Source organism: Hemiscyllium ocellatum, chromosome 6 (genome assembly GCF_020745735.1).
Source record: "Hemiscyllium ocellatum isolate sHemOce1 chromosome 6, sHemOce1.pat.X.cur, whole genome shotgun sequence".
NCBI lineage: Eukaryota > Metazoa > Chordata > Chondrichthyes > Orectolobiformes > Hemiscylliidae > Hemiscyllium > Hemiscyllium ocellatum.
Genome location: NC_083406.1, coordinates 96,360,357 through 96,375,789, shown reverse-complemented (window position 1 = coordinate 96,375,789; position 15,433 = coordinate 96,360,357).

Below are 15,433 nucleotides of genomic sequence, written 5' to 3'. Positions count from 1 at the left end.
ATACTAGCCCCGACTACAACTATATTTCTCTTTTCTCTCCCCCTTTATGGCTTCCTGTACCATGGTGCTATCATACGTTTGCTCATCCTCCCTACAGTCCCCACTCTCACCCACACAAGGAGCAAGAATCTCGAACCTCAAGGGTTGAGACAAGCTCAAGGGCTGAGGCTCCTTCAACACCACCTCCTGGAATCCCTCTACCTGCCTCACTCATAGTTACATCCTCCTGTCCCTGACCACTGCCTGAAGTTGAGGTACTTAATCTAAGAGGTGTGACTATCTCCTGAAACACAGTGTCCAGGTAACTCTCCCCTTCCCTGAAGTGTGGCAGTGTTTGAAGCTCAGACTCTAGCTCATCAACTCTCAGCCAGAGTTCGTCAAGCAACCAATCTGTGCTGCAGATGTAGTCGCTACAAACTATATTGGGTTCCACCAGCTCCCACGTATTGAAGGGAGAATACATTGCCTGATCCTGTATTTCTATTTTATTTATTCAGTTCTTAATTTGTGTTACTTCAACATTTTACTAGTCTCTTAGTTTTTTATCTGCAAACATCCCCTATTACCTTTAATCTGAAAGTGACATTTAAATGGTCAAATTAACAGCTATGTCATTCTTTCATTAGAACTAGGCTCCCAATCCTGGGCTCTGATTTATTCTGTTAAAAAGGCTTCACAAACTATGTGCTAAAAACTAATCAAAAACCATTTCTTCCCTGCTATACCAAATTCTGACACTGCTCCAAAATCCCAAAGATACATATATATACTCGCTGAGGCTGAGACTAACTCTGGGCGTGATCCTCCATTCCATTTTCATTTTGATTTTATTGTCATGTGTATTTTACAGTAAGAATACAATAAACTGCTATGAGAAGCTTTCATCGATCCCCATGAAATAGTATCATTTTGACTAATTTAAGAATAAAGAAAAAAAGATATAACTTGAAGATAGTCCGTTAGTCCTGAGCCAGCTCATTACCATCAATGACGCCTGCACCACCATCCCTCCTCCAGCACATTGCTGTCCCTATGCCTGACCTAACCAATGTCAAAGTCATTGATCCTCAGGTACCATCTTTGCCACTGGGCTGATTCTCCTCTGTCACTGCCTCACCATTGCCTGTGCTGGACCAATCAATATTAGGGTCTCATTTCTCGCCACTGCGCCCACCTTGCCATGGTGCCCTTCCACCACCGCTGCCAGTGCTGGACCCAAACAGCAATGGAGTCGTCAAATTCTCAGGTGCCATCTTTTGCTGTTGGGCATACTGCACCAACATCTCCTCTGCCAATCTAGCAGCCGCCATCTCCAGTGCTTACTCCAGAAAAGTATGTAGGGGCTCATTCCCCTCCGCGCTGGGCCCACACAAGGTCTGTGCGCTGGACCTTCCAAGTTCAGGATAAGGTAAGTAAATAAAAAAAGAAAAGAGAGGGATAAAAAGAAAAAGGAAGTGGTTGGAATGGATGAACCCCAGCACCAGAGCCTGACTCCGCCATCTGCTTGGACTGGTTTTCCTGATCCTGCTTCACTCTCTCACTAATTCCTTCTACCATTATGAGAGTAGGTGTGGCTTATTTTACTCAATGCCAGTAGGTATTGACCCTTTAAGACCCATAGACAATAGTGCTGAATGCCAGCCAAGGCTGAGCCCAAAGCTATGGAGTCTTGACACCATGCTCAACTTTCTTCTCCACTTCTGATCACTCATGATGAGTATGGAGATTTCCTACAGTTACATTAGCAACACCAATCTCTTGAGGATTCAAGTCTGATTATGTAGCCTGTTACATGACCATTGAATGCTCCCCCTGCATATATTCTCTTCAGCAGCCACTCAGCATTTGCCTCAGCCAGCCTTCATCTCTCCTTTGTGAGGTGTAACCTGGCTTCCTTGGTACAAATCATACTCCAGTCCAACAAGCTTGGGATCCCTAGCTGTACTTACAGATACACCAGTCCAAAGCATGAATTTTACATTTGGAAGCAAATTGTGCAGGTTAAAAAATTGCAGTTGACACACTCATTTTCTGCTCCTATCCAATTTTGCAGTCTTTAACTTTTTCTAATGGCATCTTATTAAACACTCTCTGATCTAATGCATGGACCATGTCTTGATGAGGTGATTTGCATTGTCTGTCTCATATGTACACTGTAGTGATAGTAACAAAGTCAGCCAAGTGGACCTCATAGAATATGCGCTACCTGATTGGGGTGGTTAATCTGGTCCAATCAAGGAGCCCCAGCTGACAAATATAAACAGGTGTGCCAAAGATTCTGAGACCTAGCTCTGAGGAACCTGAATCAGTATTAAGGACTTTCCACGTGTAAATAAAGGGTGACTTGGTGATGAGATGCTGGCCTCTGTGGAGTTGTTTCACGCAAAACCTGTCTTTGTTGATACAGAGACCAAGTGCAACTTTCTGTTGTCTCCATATTCACTCTCTCCCTAATGGGAATGTTGGCCAGTTAAATCATTTAGAAATGTTCTATTATTATGATTGTTTTCCTTTAGTTGAAAGAAAGCATTAATTACCTGATACTTTAAAACTTGAAATCGACATGTCAGAAGCACTGCACCTAGGGTTTTGACTCAGATGGCAAGTTCCAGATGTGGATTGGAAATCCCACCCATGACATATTTCTTTTGTTTGCTTCTGAATTAAAGAATGAGAGGACTTTCTTTAGCCTGTTACATTAGACATTTTGAGGTAACATCTCTTGACACATTTATAGCTGGAATACACAACCCCTCAAGTACCGTAGAAGCTCAGCAGGTCTTGCATCATCTATGAAGAGAAATCAGAATTAACGTTTCGGGACCGGTGACACTTTCTCAGAGCAAGAGTCACTGGACATGAAACGTTAACTTTGATTTCTCTTCACAGATGCTGCCAGACCTGCTAAGCTTTTCCTGCAACTTCTGTTTTTGTTTCTGATTTACAGCATCCACAGTTCTTTCAGTTTTTCTTTAAGTATTATATGCCAGACTCAAATTCAGTTGGGTTTCTTGCTGCGGTATGTTTATAACTAAACTGTATGTCATAATTCTGGTGAGAATTTGCCAGCATGACATTTTTTTGATGCCTGCATCTTTTCAATCAGCTACAGCTTAATTGCTCATCATGGTCTCCATATTTGCAAACTGGCTCAATTGAACTTTTAGGCATATAATATTTTTTTACAGTGCCTTCAATTCCCCCAAAAGTTATTCATTTGAAATAATCTTCCAGAATATATTGAGCAAGGTCATGACAAATTCTTCATTTTCACATCATTGCTTAACCAACCTGTTTGTACTGAGATGAAGGTGTAGGGTTTAACTGCACTCTTTAATTGTCACTGAGATACAGGATGTTCCAAATTTACATTTTGATGAGATTTACAAGGAAAATTTGCACATAATTCAACTTGCTCGATTGTAGACTTCAATTGTACATTTGTGCCCTAATTAAAACTGAAGCCTTAAACTGGAACTAGGAAATGTAACTTTGCCTCTCATCTACTGGGTTAACTTCCAACTAAAACACCAAACTTGCAAAAAAATTAAAAAAGTAATGTGAGAAATATTCTCTGATAAAACCCCTGTGGGTACAACCGTAACTTTATCTGTTTAATTTACATATTCAGCAAATTGCAATTATAATATTATTGACTATCACATAGAAATCTGTGAAGCAGACAAAATATTCATGGCTTCTGTCTCAGTAATGCTGCACTTCATTTTCCTTATTTGTATTCAACACAACCATTCATCATTCAGCACTCAGTAATGCAGGAATTCAGCTGTGCAAACTGCTACCTCTTAACGCGGTTGATTATGTTGCTAGCAGACTCCAATGGAAATGGCAATTATAAAACTACTTCATGACAAGATGTAGAGCTGCCCTTTCAAACGTACCTGTTATTTCATATAAGCTGCAAAAAAAAACATTTTACATGGAACTCCCTCAGCTGCCTCCATGGACAGCATTTAATATTCTTTAACATCTCCAAGCTAGCTCTTGGCCTACTTATGGAGTTTGATAATGGAGTTATAGGAATAATAAAACTATCTCAGTTATTTAATATTGTTGAATAGTGGAAATTAATTAATTTCTGTCCCATTTTCAGCATCGGAATAATTATTTTCAGCCTGTATTTATATTTCACTGAACCTGCTCCCACACCAATTAACTCATTTCACCATCCCCCATATCTTCCTGCTGTTTTCTCCCACATGCATACCTTTCACCTCCCTTTACATACAATAACAGTCCAATCCATCACTGTGTAAACATTTTTCTGAATTCTTTATTGGATCTTAATAATTAGCTTATAATAGTGGGTCCACTTGATCATTGAAGCAGTTTCTTCCCATCCAACCTATCAAACATTTTCCCAATTATAAAAATCTTCTACCATCTCTCCTCTTAATCTTTTCCAAATTTTTCTTGAGAAATGCATTCTCTAACTTCTGGTAACACAATTTCTTTTCTGATTTTCCCTCGTGCTTCACTATTCTTCCTGCATAATTGGGCAGAACTAACACTCCCAGTGTAGTCCAGTATTACTGCTCTGTTTGTGTAGATAACACTCTCAGAACATGAAGGAATACTCTGCATTTACCTGGAAGAATGCAGTTCCAGCAACACACAAGATGCATGACAGTGGCTAAGACAAACAGCCCATTTAATCACAACCCTATACTCCAACTTGCTGTGTACCATCTACAAGATGCATTGCAGCAACTCACCCAGGCTCCTTCAACAGCATCTTCCAAGTGGAAAACAGCATTTTCCAAGTGTGGAGTCAGCTATTACAAGGGGCATAGCTTTAAATTAAGGGGAGGTAGGTATAGGACAGATGTTAGGGGTAGATTCTTTACTCAGCAAGTCGTGAGTTCATGGAATGCCCTGCCATTAGCAGTGGTGGACTCTGCCTCTTTATGGGCATTTAAACGGGCATTGGATAGGCATATGGAGGATAGTGGGCTAGTGTAGGTCAGGTGGGCTTGGATCGGCGCAACATCGAGGGCCACAGGGCCTGTATTGCGCTGTATTTTCCTATGTTCTATGTGTGTCTTCCACTACCTGGAAGAACAAGAGCAAGAGATATATGCAAAAAAAACACCACCTGTAAGTTCCTTCCAAACAACTCATCATTCTGATATGAAAATAAACCAGATCAGCTATCACCTTCTTAAGGGTACTTAGGGATGGGCGGTAAGTGTTGGCATAACTAGTGACTCTTACATCCCTGGAATGCATTTAATAAAGTGAATTCCTGGTGCTTTGAATGCATTTGTTATATCTTTATCAAGTGGTGTTTTTGTCATTTGTGTATTTGTATTCCCAGTTCTACTTTATCACATTTAGGGAATCAAATTGATCCATATTAGAAAGATGAAATGGGCTTGTAGTGAATTAGCATCCAGTTTTATTTTATGTTCACTTGGAAAATCTTACCAAGATTTTTAAATTTCAAACTAAGTAAAAGAAACACCATGACCAGGAATGAAGTTTCTAAAAATAACTTGAAGAGTTGTTTTGCATGTTCTTCAATGACAAGAAGATTGGCTGGGTGAAAAATCAATCGCTAATTTCTACAAGCTTAATCTCTCTGCTGGTGGTGACTAATTTCCCTGCCTTAGTCTCCTTAAGTGTTAAGAAATATAAGGCATTTTTATACATCCCACCAATATCAACCACTTCAGACTTCATAGTATTAAATTTCATTTGCCTTTTACTCACTTTCTTTACAGGTTCGAAAATGTGATGCAAATGGGCATGTAATTTTTATTAAATTAGCATAAGATATACTAACATCTACCTGATCAATGACGTGATTGTCTATAACTGTAGAATAAATAGTTCTTAAGAAAACCACGTCAAGACAAGCTTTAATTTAAAATAAAAAGGGAAGTTTGAGATATGTTTGCCTCCTCGCCTACACTCAAGAATGTTTTAACTGTGACAAATTCAGTGTCAGCTTGTTTTGAAAACAACATCTAACAAATCCATATGATTATCATTTTATATGCCTTGGGCAACTGCTGGTGAAGATGTGAATTTTCTAACACAGAAAACACCAATACACATCAGAGTTCAGAGATATATGAAAGATAGCCCAGTGTTTGCTATCAGAATTATGAGAAAAGACAATCTTGTTGACAATTCAATTCACAAAGTTGTGCTTTGTTATGGAATACCAATTGAAATTGAGGGAGTTTGTTGCCACTAACTGAGTCTTAACAAGTAGTGCTCTTGATTGAATAAAATGTAATTTATTCCATGATGGCAATCAGATACAAGTTACACTTCTAAGTTGTACATTGCTATTAAGACAATTGGGTGACTTATGATATAAGTTTTCACTATATAAGATTCAAAGATGTTCAGCCTTATCCCAACTCAAACTGTTTGACTTCATCAGAATTGGTGGAACTCAATGCAGTCTCCAACATTAACCCTTTCTGAACCATTGTCTTTTATATATACAGCATTCCTTACTGAAGCATTGTCTTAAACAGCATTACCCCTCAACCTTCTTCTTTTTCCAATAGATAACAATCAGACACTCATACATGTAATTACACTTTCCACAGACTCTTCATCAGATGAAGAGTCATCTATACTTGAAACCTTAGGAGAAAGTGAGGATTGTAGATGCTGGATATCAGAGTCGAGAGAATGGTGCTGGAAAAGCAAAACAGGTCAGGCAGCATCCGAGGAGCAGGAGAATAGATGTTTCGGAGAAGAACCCTTCATCTCCAGGGCATTTGGTATGCTTTCCTGTATTGGTCAGATTATTGAGTACAGGAGTTGGGAGGTCATGTTGCAGCTGTACAGGACATTGGTTCGACCACTGTTGGAATATTGCGTGCAATTCTGGTCTCTGTCCTATCGGAAAGATGTGGAATGTGAAAGGGTTCAGAAAAGATTTACAAGGATGTTGCCAGGGTTGGAGGATTTGAGTTATAGGGAGAGGTTGAATAGGCTAGGGCTATTTTCCCTGGAGTGTCAGATGGTTGAGGGGTGACCTTATAGAGGTTTATAAAATCATGAGGGGCATGGATAGGATAAATAGACAAAGTTTCTTCCCTGGAGTGTGGCAGTCCTGAACTAGAGGGCATAGGTTTAAGGTGAGAAAAATTTAAAAGAGACCGCAGGGGCAACTTTTTCACACTGAGGGTGGTACGTGTGTGGAATGAACTGCCAGAGGAAGTGGTGGAGGCTAGTACAATTGCAACATTTAAAAGACATCTGGATGGGTATATGAATAGGAAGGGTTTGGAGGGATATGGGCCGGGTGCTGGCAGGTGGGACTATAATGGGTTGGGATATCTAGTCATTTCCATGCAGTAGATCTCTACAACTCTATGACACCCACACCAACCAACCCCATTGCCTTGTGGCCAAACACTTCAACTCCCTCTCCCACTCCACCAAGGACATGCAGGTCCTGACCTCCTCCATCGCCACATCCTAACATCCCGATGCCTGGAGGAAGAACACCTCATCTTCTATCTTGGCACCCTCCAAACACATGGCATCAATGTGGACTTCACCAGTTTCCTCATTTCCCCCTGCCCCTACCTTATCCCAGTTCCAACTTTCCAGATTGGCACCGCCCTCATGACCTGTCCTACCTGTCCCACCTTCCCACCTATCAGCTCCACTCTCCCCTCCGACCTATCACCTTTACCCCACCTCCATCTCCCTATCACACTCTAAGCTATCTTATCCCAGCCCTACCCCCCGTTCCATTTATCTCTCCACCTCCTCAGCTCACAAGTCTCACTCCTGATGAAGGGCTCAAACTTGAAACATTAGCTTGCTTTCTCTCCATTGATGCCTGACTCACTGTTTTAGCCAGTATATTTTGTTTTCAGTACAATTCCAGCATCTGCAATAAATTGCTCTGACATTCTGCTACACCTTGTTCCTTCTGGAATTATATTTGTTCTCAGATTAATGCAATTGTCAAAAGTTTGTCGAACTTCATTAAAAGTATCTGTGCCTACTTTTATGTTTTGCTAAGGCAGAATAGGCTGTAGGTGCTTTTGATGTCTTGTATTTACTTAAGCTAATGATTGTATATTTAGTCTGGAAGCAGCGCTGTACCATTGCATTGTTTCCCCATGACCTGTCCTACCTGCCTATCTTCCTTTCCACCTATCCACTCCACCCTCCTCTCTGACCTATCACCCTCATCCCACCCCCATTCACCCATTGTACTCATTGCTACCTTCCCCCACCCTCCTTCCTGATCTATCACTTCCATCCCCACCCCCACTCACCTATTGTACTCTATGCTACTTTCTCCCCACCCCCACCCTCCTCTCATTTATCTCTCCATCCTTCAGGCACTCTGCCTCTTTTCTGATGAAGGGCTTTTGCCGAAACGTTGATTTCCCTGTTCCTCAGATGCTGCCTGAATTGCTGTGCTTTTCCAGCCCCACTCTAATGCAGAATCTGGTTTCCAGCATCTGCAGTCATTGTTTTTACCCCATTGTTTTCTCCAACATGTCTAATTCTGTGTTCTATTTGGGACATCTCTGAAGTTAAATCTGACAGGAAATATTACTTCAGCCTAATGTGGTTATTAGAACAAAGAGAACAAAGAAAACTTACAGCCCAGGAACAGGCCCTTCGCCCTCCAAGCCTGAGCCATTCCAAATGTACTGTCTAAACCCATGGGTCAATTCCTAAGCATCTGTATCCCTCTACTCCCCACCTACTCATGCATTTATCCAGACGTACCTTAAATGAATCTACTGTGCCTGCCTCTACCCACCTCTGCTGGCAACGCATTCCAAACGCCCACGACCCTCTGTGTGAAGAACTTGCCGCATGTTTCCCCCTTAAACTTTCCACCTCTCACCTTAAAAGCGTGACCTCTCGTTATTGAATCCTTCACCCTGGGAAAAAGCCTGTCTCTATCCACCCTGTCTATACCCTTCATGATTTTGTAAACCTCAATCAGGTCCCTCCTCAATCTCCTTTTTTCTAACGAAAACAAACTTAACCTACTTAACCTATCTTCATAGCTAGCACCTTCCATACCAGGCAACATCCTCGTAAACCTTCTCTGCACCCTCTCCAAAGCGTCCATATCCTTTTGGTAATGTGGCAATCAGAACCGTACACAGTATTCTAAATGCAGCCGAACCAATGTCTTGTACAATTTTAACATGACTTGCCAGCTCTTATACTCAATAACCCATCCAATGAAGGCAAGCATACTGTATGCCTTCTTGACCACTCTATCCATCTGTGCCGCCTTGACCATTCTATCCATCTGTGCAGCAACCTTCAGGATACAATGGACTTGCACTTCCAGATCTCTCTGCTCATCGACTTTTCCCAAGGCTCTTCCAGTCATTGTATAATTCACTCTCAAATTAATCTTGCCTAAATGCATCGTCTCACATTTGTCTGGATTGAAAACCATCTGCCACTTTTCTGCCCAACTCTCCAGTCTATCTATATCCTCCTGTATTCTCTGACAGTCCCTTATGCTTTCTGCTACTCCACCAATCTTCATGTCATCTGCAGACTTGCTGATCATACCAACAGTGCCCTCTTCCAGATCATTTATGGATATTATAAACAGTGGCCCCCAACACTGACCCCTGTGGAACACCACTGGTCACCTTTCTCCATTTTGAGAAACTCCCAACAACTACTACTCTCTGTGTCCTATTGCTCAACCAGTTCTTTATCCACCTAGCTGGAACACCCTGCACACCATGTGACTTCACTTTCTGCATTAGTCTACAGTGGGAAACCTTATCAAATGCCTTACTAATGTATATGACATCAACAGCCCTTCCTTCATCTATCAACTTGGTCACTTCCATGAAGAACTGGTGACTTCATTTTGTCAATTGGCATCCGCTTCATTGTTACGTTGTGTGCTGTAGCTAAATGGGATTCCAAGCCTTATCACTGATCACCATGTCACATTTGGCTCTGGGATACAAACTATAGGTAGCATATGGTTGGGGTAATTAGTTTACTGCCACCAACTGAATCTGAATGAAAAGAGGTGCTTGCCTAAACCAAGAAAGTAATGCTGTATTTTAGTTTCCCTCATAACAATCAGGTATAAATGTAATAAAAATCAGATCTCAGAGTGAGTCTTATCTTAGAGGCATAGAGTCATAGAGATATACAGCACAGAAACAGACCTTTCGATCCAACTTGTTCATGCTGACTAGATATCCCAACCTAATCTAGTCCCATTTGCCAGCACTTGGCCCTTATCCGTCTAAACCATATACCCATCCAGATGCCTTTTAAATGTTGCAATTGTACCAGCCTCCACCACTTCCTCTGGCAGCTCATTCCACACACGCACCACCCTCCATGTGAAAGAGTTGCCCCTTAGATCGCTTTTAAATCTTTCCTCTCTCACCCTAAATCTATGCCCTCTAGTTCGGGACATCCAACCCCAAGGAAAAGACTTTGTCTATTTATCCTATCCATAACATTCTAAACTTTTATGAGGTCACCCATTAGCCTCTGACACTCCAGGGAAAACAGCCCCAGCCCATGCAGCCTCTCCCGGTAGCTCAAACCCTCCAACCCTGGCAACATCCTTGTAAATCTTTTCTGAACTCCTTCAAGTTTCACAACATCCTTCCGACAGGAAAGGGACAAATTAGATTTATTTTTGCTATTTGTTTACAATGATGATTAGTCACTGAACTATTTTACATTATATCGGAGCTAGTTGAAATATCTTATACAGAAATCAAAAATAAAGAATTAGCTCTTTTATTCTCAAAAAATCTTTGAGGTTTAAACCTCAGTGAAGGGTAACGCTGTCTCCACTTTAAGGCTTCTTGCTCTGGTTTGTTTCTGAGCTTTCTTCTTATTGACTTCTAAGTACTTTCAGAGTAAACACAAAACATAATCAAAACATAATTTGGATAAAAGCGAATTACTGCAGATGCTGGAATCTGAAACCAAAAGAGAAAATGCTGGAAAATCTCAGCAGGTCTGGCAGCATCTGTGAGGAGAGAAAAGAGCTGACGTTTCGAGTCTAACTGGCCCTTTGTCAAAGCTTTGTTGAGCTTTGACAAAGGGTCAGTTAGACTTGAAACATCAGCTCTTTTCTCTCCTTACAAATGCTGCCAGACCTGCTGAGATTTTCCAGCATTTTCTCTTTTGATTGGAAAACATAATTCGCTCTGACAGAACCTAATATGTACCCTGACCTTCTGTATGATTCTCTCTTTCTGTTTTCCTGTGTAACATCCTGTTGCTAGGAAAAGCAACTTTTAAAAAATCTCTCTTACCCTTTTACCATCTGTTGAATTACTGATATTTTTCATGGGCTGGTATTTTAAGGAGATACCATTCACTTGCCATTAATACGCATTTTAAATAATAATACTCAGATATTGGCTCTGATTCAATTTCTGAGTAGACTGAGTAGCTCCTTCAACACAGAACCAATTTGTTTCATTTCCACTAAATTTATAAGCAAAATATGTCAGACTCGTGTTCTCTTTCTTATTTAAGAATTCAAAAATAGTGTCACCTGACTAAATTTCAATGTAACCTTCCTTTTGCAAAGCCTTTTCCTCTTTCTGTCTAATTCTATGGTACTGAGATCTAGTCACAGCCCAGTTAAGAAACAATTAGGTGATAAACAGCCAGGATGTTCCTCCTATACCATCTTAATCTCCTTCATCCCTGCAAGTTATTCCAATATCCTCCGTGAGACTATTATATTTGAATTAATTAGATCATTCTTCTATCGAGGTTTGTTATCATACTCCAATTACAAATTTTACACTTATCAAATCATTCTTCAATCCAACTCTCACAGGACAAATTCAAAACTTCCATGTTTAACTCCAATATTTTTCTTTGCCTTCACAAAGAAATATCTTTCCCTTTAAATAAAATATTCAGAACTTCCACTAGTCTGATTCTCTTTCAGTCAGTCTGTGAGTAATACATGAGAGACAATCACCTTTGAAGAATGTGAATGACCCACTTCCTGATCCATTCATAGAACATTCAGACGTGTGTATTAACTGGATTTGGAATGACTCTTTCAACTTTGGTCAATGTAACATCGTTGAGAAGGGAACTATTCTAGTCATGATCTAATCATTACTAAATCATAGAACTGGAATGCCCATCTCTGGGTAATTGGCCAGTTTGTGAGCGGAGGTCACATGATGAATCATAGAGCCTTCTTTTGTGTTTTAAGAAGAGAAACTGAATAATGTTCCTGAGTGGACACATTCTGTTTGTTCAACGAGGTAAAAACAATGACTGCAGATGCTGGAAACCAGATTCTGGATCAGTGGTGCTGGAAGAGCACAGAAGTTCAGGCAGAAGGGCTTTTGGCCGAAACGTCGATTTCGCTGCATTTTGGATGCTGCCTGAACTGCTATGCTCTTCCAGCACCACTGATCCACATTCTGTTTGTTCATCCATCCTGTAAATTTGAGTGTTGCTTGTTGGTTGACTATCCAAAGTCCTGGACAAAGTTTTAAAAACAAACTCAGCAGCTGATGACCACAGAAGGAAGATATAAATCATTCACCATCATCTTTAAATTATCTCAACACAAAACCCAGAAAAACCCTTGATTGAAACCATTCAAGAGATCGATTTCATATGAACTCATATGGACTGACTTTCTGGATATTTTAAAACAAACATCCATGTTTCCTCTTTTTAACTTTGTGTATTTGAGTGGGTGTGCGTGTATATATGAACTCTTGAGTGCATTATGTTTGGGAGAGTCAGAGATTATTTTTTATTTAGATCATGTGTTATGCACGATGAATACTATTCAACTTTCTTTTTAAAATGTACAAGAAAGCTTGTCTTATGAAGACATGGGGTGTACTATAGCTTTAAGAGAGTTAAAAGCTGGTTGCTCTCAATAAGGTAACAATGTAACACCTGGTCGAAAGCTAAATTATCTGGTTGCTTAGAAATGACAAAGCAAATTTGAATTAGGCTAATCAGTTCAAATTATACCCCAAAAAATACCAAACTCCAATCCAGTTTGAATTTAGTATATTGACAAGCTTAAAAGCCAATGACACAATCCGAAGCTTTTAGAGTATAAACCTGGAGAAAATTGAACAGTTGAGAGGAGAACTGCCTAGCTACCAGCATGTAAAAAGACTGCCTGAAAAATAACTCTCTTAAAAGTACCTTTATCGATCAGTAACCTGTGAAGTAGAATCCCTAAGAAGAAGAGAAGACTCAGGAAGATCCAAGTAGAAGAGCCGAAAACTGCCTGGTTTTGAGATATAAAGTTTTGCTTTTGTAAATCTTAATTGCATGTTTTATCGGACTAGCATTGTCAAAGGAAAAGGTAGACAATAGGTTGGAGGATGGAGTTGTAAATAGATGTAAGCTGGTTATTTTCTGATTTACTTTAAGAAATAAAGCTGATAATTTTAACTTTAAAAAAAAATGTTGGCCTCTCGAATTTTCATAGATTACAGTACGGGATAAATCTTTTCTGTGTTGCTGTTTTAAATTAAGCAGGAGAGTTTACTCCTTATCATAACACTTGCATTGCACAACTTTTGAAGTCATAGCACTGAAACAGTTAAACACTTGCAGAATTAGCAAGTGCATTCTTTTGAAAATAAATCTACTACAGTCATTTCAGGAGGAGGATTAGAGGAGACCAGAATTGTCAAGAGCAAAAATGAAAGATGTTATAAATGTTGTGTCTAGGTTAATTTATTTGCAATTAGCTTCCTCCTTGTAAAATATTGAGGTGTTTATCTTTTATAGGTGGAGAAAGTATTTGTTGCTTATACAACCTTCACATTATCCCTCCATTGAACTCAAGGAGATGAAAACCAGACATTTTCTTTCACAGCTAAAGCTGCCAGCTGCTGGAGAGTAAATCTATCTCGTCATATTGTTAGCTGTTCTTTGTCAATAATCTATTTGCATAAATAACCAATTCTTGATTAATATATACAAGAGATAAATTTAATAAATGCTGAGATCACTGACTATAATATGGAAGATTCCAATCCAGATCTCATTGGAAATGCTTAAACAGCTTCATGGAATTGACTGTTTTGGATTTATAGTTCAAGATTGGAATCTGCTGTTGTTATTGGTAACCTGCTTAAATCTCTTCTGCCTTGGGACAGAAAAAATGTCATGTCTACATGCATGTGTTTTGTGAACATGATGGGTTAAAATGCATACTCCAGGACTGTGGGAGGCATGAAATTGGGTATTTAACTATGAATGTAATTCCCATAATACATGCACACCCCAGCTGGAATCTCACAGATAACTGGTGGGTGATCTAGCAGCCTATCAGCCAATTGAGGCCTTTAAAGTGACCAAATAAAGACCTCTTCCAGCCCATGTCACACATTTTCCAGTGTGGCTGGTAGCCAACACTAAAGAGGAAGTCCAGCAGCATACAATGGGACAGATGATGGAATGAGGAGTGCCTCACTTATGAGCACTTTCTGACTATTGCTGACCTTTCACCTTCCATTCCCTTCCCTCTTCCCATGTCTTCCTTAGCACTCCAACCTGGTGCTGCCAGCCTGACCCAGCAATAGCAATACACTCCCAAGCATTTCGCTTGTGTTCAGCTCCAAGAACCATCACTGCTGAGGACTGGCTGCAGTCTCTTAGTCATGAGCACTGTTTCCAACGATGCTGCTGGAACGGATAAGGAGAGAGCCTCACCTCAACTTACTGGCATACTAACCAGTAAATGGGGCAGACCAAGCTGCCAGGTAATAAGTGGCATCATCCTTTCTAATTATACACATGGAGGAAAACTCAGCCTTACTTCAAAATTACCTCATGCCTGTTAATTGCCAATTTTCAGTTTACTGCAATGAACATTTGAAGCTTACTTGGCATTTCATGTGCAGAAATATCTTTAATCATTTTTTCACTGATTTAGAACTTGACTACATCAAACACATGCCAAAAAATCCATAAACTCTGCGCTGTGGAAAGGTCGACTTATTTTGCTTTATCCTAATTATATAACATAATTACTTTGCTTTATTGTTTTTTATTCATATACACCAATGGTTACCTTCCTATTTTGTCAGGCTTGGTGACCTGAGTATTATCCACATCTCAAAAATCAAGAAGATTGGCCTGAAAGCTATTAATTCAGCAGCTAATCTAAAACAAATATTTTTTCTAACTATTATTTTTTCTCTCTATAATTAATCATTGACCTTTTGAAAATGAAGAAGTATCATGCAAATGAACCTTTTTCTTCAATTTAAGCCACAACTCAAGTAAGATATCATTTGTAAAATAAAATCCCTGAAAACCAATAATCTTTTGATAAAGACATTCTACTGTCTACCTTAAGCAGTATTCAGGGACAATAAGAGGTTTCCTCATTTTAAGACTACCTGTAGGAGCCTATGCCAGTCTGAGCATAGGTCAGGCACCTAGA